Source organism: Callorhinus ursinus, unplaced genomic scaffold (assembly GCF_003265705.2).
Source record: "Callorhinus ursinus isolate GAN/ISIS: 27379988/994484 unplaced genomic scaffold, GSC_fseal_2.0 scaffold9, whole genome shotgun sequence".
Taxonomy (NCBI): domain Eukaryota; kingdom Metazoa; phylum Chordata; class Mammalia; order Carnivora; family Otariidae; genus Callorhinus; species Callorhinus ursinus.
This window is the reverse complement of record NW_027397071.1, coordinates 12,037,388-12,042,843: the sequence shown is the minus strand read 5'-3', so window position 1 is coordinate 12,042,843 and position 5,456 is coordinate 12,037,388.

The window sequence follows — 5,456 nt, the reverse complement described above, 5'->3', positions numbered from 1 at the left end:
TTCCTACCAGCATTTTAGGCACTTCGACACAAGGGTAGTTTTCTACAGAATAAGACAAAACTGAGCTTATTTCCACAAATGAACGAGATAAAAATGGGCATACGATCAGATAGAAAAAAATCATGGAATTTTAAATGGAGGAAAATGTTCTCAAATGAAAACCTATTACGGTCACCCTGGAGCTAAAGGTAATTTATGGGTAGACCAGTAAAACATGTGTTCCTCAATGATGCAATCAATCATTTTACCTGGAATCTAGTCACTCAGCAATGTAAGGCTCTAGCATGAGGCTAGAGTTTTTTCAAGCTGCTATTAGTCAAATAACTTTAATGACTTCTACTTTTAGACAACAGTTAAGGCTATTTAAGTCTATAATTAGTCCTAAATTTCTTCTTAAACAGGCATGCAACTGTATATGCTGACATTGCTTATATTCAGAATAAGGAAAGCAAATGGTGGCAACACATGGACTTTGAAAGCATAAATTACACAGAAAGTTTCTGCCATTGACATTTCTTTTCATTTTTGTGATAAGGCATAATTTACATAAAGTAAAATTCATCCTTTTAGTGTACCACTCTGTGAGTTTTGACAAACACGTAGAGCCATGTAACTGCTATCACAATCAGAATGTAGAACAGTTCAATAATCCCCCCAAAATTTCCTCCTGCCCTTTGCAATCCACCCTGCCTACAACCTTGGCCCTTGGCAACCATGGTTCTATTTTCCATCCTTATACTTTTATGTTTTCCGGAATGTTATATCAGTGGAATCATACCATTTATGATCTTTTAAGTCTGGTGTCTTTCACCCAGAAAAATACAATGGAGATCCGGTCCCATTGTTGTGATACTATTACATTCTTTTAATTGCCAAGTATGGATGTACCTCATCTGGGATTGATTCCAGTTTTTAATGATTACTAATAAAGCCACTATAAATATTAACATACATGTTTTTCTGGGAACAGAAAATTTTATTTAGCTTGAGTAAATACCTAGGAGTAGTGTTGCTAGGTCGTTTGTTAAGTATGTGTTTAACTTTACAAAAAAACCTGCCACTGTTTTGAAAAGTGACTGCAACATTTTGGATTCCCAAAAGCAATATATGGGAACTTCTGTTGCTCCACATCCTTGGCAGCCCTTGGTATTTTCAGTTATTTTGTGTGCTTGCTTTAGCTATTCTAATAGATGTGCTCTGCTGTCATATTGTGGTTTTTATTTGCATTTTCTTAATAACTACTGATGTTAAGCATCTTTTCATGTGCTTATTTGCCATTCCTGTATTTTCTTTGATGAAGTGTCTTTGTAAATCATGTGCTTATTTCTTTTTTCACTGGGATGATGGTTTTATAATACTGCATTTTGAGGGTTCTTATGTAAACTGGATTCAAGTCCTTTATCAGATATTTGATTTCAAACATTTCTCCTACTCCTTGACTTTTTATTTCCTAAATTATGTCATACATAAGGCAAAAGTCTTCATTCAATGCAATGCAATTTATCGATTTTTTCTTTTCTTTTATGCATTGTGCTCTTTGTAATGTATCTAAGAAATCTCTGCTTAATCCAGGATTGCAAAAATTTTCTTCCATGTTTCCTTCTAGCCTATGGATCATTCACAACATAGTTTAAAATAGATCCAATATTAATGAAAAGAAAGGATAATTTTTTTTCTAATTCAGAAGAATACAAATAGTCTTCAGTATTTCGCATATTTGGAAATTTTGAAATCACAGTCTGTTCCCTAAAACATAATAAATCACACCAGTACATTCATTCATTCATTCATTCATTTGTCAAGTATTTATAAGGTATTTGTCAAGTATTAATTTTATTATATATAAATATAAGGATGGAAACTAGAACCACTACTATTTTTGACCTATTTTGCTAGATGGTGTTTCAAACATGGTTGGTCTCTTCCCTCAAGAATTTCACACCCTAATATAAGGCAGACAAGTAGAGAGAAATCTGTAGCACAGTGTGATAAGGGCAAGGATTAATAGGAATGAAAAGCAGGATACAACACAAAATGATAAAGTATAGTAACCTCATGTAAGAAAGGAGATAAAACTTGCAGCCCTCAGGAGCACATGGTTTTATGGAGGAGATGAAAATATAAATATATAAATATAAGTATAAGTATTTAATTACCAACATCCTAAGTGCTATGAAAGAAAGTTATAGGAAGTGAAGAGAATATATAAGAAGATATAATTTAGCCTAGGAGCCTAATGGAAGACATCCTTAAGAAACCAACATGTAAATTGGAAGGTTAGCATAATTAGAAATTCATCTCAGAACAAGAGGGGAAAATTCAACATTTCAGACCAAGAAAATTGCACATTTAAAGACCCCGAAATAGAAATTATGTGAACCTATTTGAGAAACAGAGAAAAGGGTAGGCTAACAGGGAGTTGTGTAGTGATTTTCTAATTTAAGTTTAATGAGAATCACCCATGAATCTTGCTTAAAATTAAGATTACCAGGCCCCACATATTAAGTGTTTATTTAATAGTTCCAAAATAACAAGATGATTATGATGTGATGTATCAACCACCACACTTCGATAAATTCTAGAATCAAAGGCGAGGTAGGTAAGGAGACAGGAAGAAGGAGCCAAGTTATTCTGAGTAAGGATAGTTGAGCCAAGCTTTATCCTAAAAACCTTGAAAAGCCTTTGAAGTTTATAAAATGGGGATGAGTCATGATCCAGTTTGCATTTTAAAAACTTATGTTAAAGTGACATAACAGAAATGGTGACATGGATCATACTTAATTTCTGTCCACCTCACAAGAAGACCAAACATTATGGAGGTTTTAGAAACATGAAGTGAGGCTGAAGCCCTACCCCTGGGCAGCAGAGATTGAGAAGAACCCAATTAGAAGGATAAGGAGAGGGGCTTCACTTTGACCACATCAACTACACCCAAGGCCAGTACTTTGCCACATGAAGAGGGACCTCAGGGCCTCCAGTTTCTCCAGTGATAAAAAGAGAACCTGAGAGTACATTCAGCTTCCCCAGAGTTGCAAGATGCTTTCCAGGAAGATTATTTAGGTCTCACCTCATAAGGATCACTGGAGGAATCTGCAAAGCTCAACTACTGGGGATTACGTAGAGACAGATAAGGATTGGGGTTTATGGCAACCAGCATTCAGATCTCATCAGACCACATTCTTGCTTACAGCAGCACCTGGGCAGAAATCCCAGCCTGTGGTTCTGCTAACCCAGAGAGCCAAACAGGTTGTGTAGTCTGGCCAGGGAATTCAGTTGGCCGTTCTGCCTGATTTGAATCCTAAGCCATGGGGCTGTACTAGATATGGAGCAGATTCTCCAACCGCACCCTGCAGGGGAACAAATTCACTGCTTCAGCACCCACCCACCCACCCACCCCCCGCAACTGCCGAACATAACATCCAATCCCATTGCTCTGTGAAGCATGGCCACCACACCAGCAGCCAGAGAACACATCCTACAACTTGCCCAGACAAGAAACCAAGCCAGCAGTCCTTCCCACCTGTTGAACATCTCCTCTGGCCTTGCATAACCAGGGAACTCAACTCAAACAGCAACCCTGAGGAGCTTTGGCATCCAGCCTGTGGTACTGCCCAGAGGTGGAGTCAGCCTACAACCCTATTCAGTAGCGGAATCCATGTAAGACCTTGCCCCATAACTGAACAGCCAACGCCTCGCCTACGCAGGGATCCCAGCCAGTGACCCTGCCCAATTGTGGAGCATAGCCTGCAGCTCTACCTGACCAAGAATCCAGGATGGTGACCTTGCCCAACTGAGTTGCACAGTCACCAGCCCCAGTCTCAACAATGGATAGATTATTCACACAGAAAGTCAATAGAAGGAAGGAAGGAAGGAAGGAAAGAAGGAAGGAAGGAAAAGAAAATAAGGGAAGAGCAGCCTTGAACAACACTACAGACAAAATGGACATAACATATAAAACATTCCATTCAATACAGCAGCAAAATATATATTCTTTTGAAATATACACAGAACATTTCCTAGGATAGATCATATGTTAGGCCACAAAATAATTCTCAACAAATTCAAGAATACAGAAATTATATCAAGTATTTTTTTCTGAAAACAATGGTATGAAACTAAAAATCAATAACAGGAGGAAAGCTGGAAGATTCCTAAAAATGTGGAAATTAAATAACACAGTCATGAACAACTAATGTATTAAAGCAGAAATCATAAGTTAAATAAAAAAATTAAAAAAAATATCTTGAGACAAATGAAAATGGAAACACAACATGCCCAAACTTATGGAACACAGCAAAAGCAGTTCTAAGAGGACAGTTTATAGCTATAAATGTATATATCAAGAAAAAAAAGAAAGATCTCAAATAAACAACCTAACTTTCTACCTCAAAGAACTAAAAAAACAAAAAAACAAAAAACAAAAACAAAAACAAAGAAACAAACTAAGCCCAGGAGGGAAATAATAAATATTAGAGCAGAAATAAATGAAACTGAGAATAGAAAACAATAGTAAAAATTAACAAAACTAAGAATTGTTTCTTTGTAAAGATAAGCAAAATACACAAACCACTAGATTACTAACAGAAAAAAAGAGAGAGGACTCAATTAAATAGATTCATAAGTGAAAAAGGAGATATTACAACTGATACTGCAGAAATACAGAAGTAAAGAAGTAAAATTGTCTCTGTTTACAGATGACATGATCTTATATATAAAAAACCCTAGAGAATCCACCAAAATACTGTTAGAACTAAAAAAAAAAAAAAATTCAATAAAGTTATAGGACATGACATCAACAGGCAAAAATTAATTGTGTTTCTATACACCAATAGTGAACTATCTCGAAAATATAGAAAATAGTCCCATTCGCAATAGAGTAAAAAACAGTGCTTAGGAATAAATTTAACTGAGGCTGTAAAATGTCTAAATACAATAAGACATTAATGAAAAAAGTTGAAGAAAGACATACCATGTTCATGGATTGGAAGAATTAGTATTTAAATGTCCATACTACCCAAAGCCATCTATAGATTCAATGCAATCCCTATCAAAATTCTTCTTTTCACAGAAGTAGAAAAACGATCCTAAAATTGACACAGAACCACAAAAGACACTGAATAGCCGGAGAAATCTTGATAAAGAGTGAGGCTGGAGGCATGACACTCCCTGACTTTAAATGATACTATAAAGTTATAGTATATAGTAACCAAAACAGTATAGTACTGGCATGAAAAAAGACACATAGTCCATTGAAAAGAAAATCAGGAGCCCAGAAATAAACCCACGTAACATTGAGTATGATGTTAGCTAATGTTTGACAAGGGAGCCAAGACTCTCCAATGCAGAAAAGATTATCTCTCCAGTAAGTGGTATTGGGAAAACCTAATGTCCTACTGAAAAGAATGAAATGGAATCCTATCTTACGTCAGACAAAAAATGAACTCAAGATGGGTTAA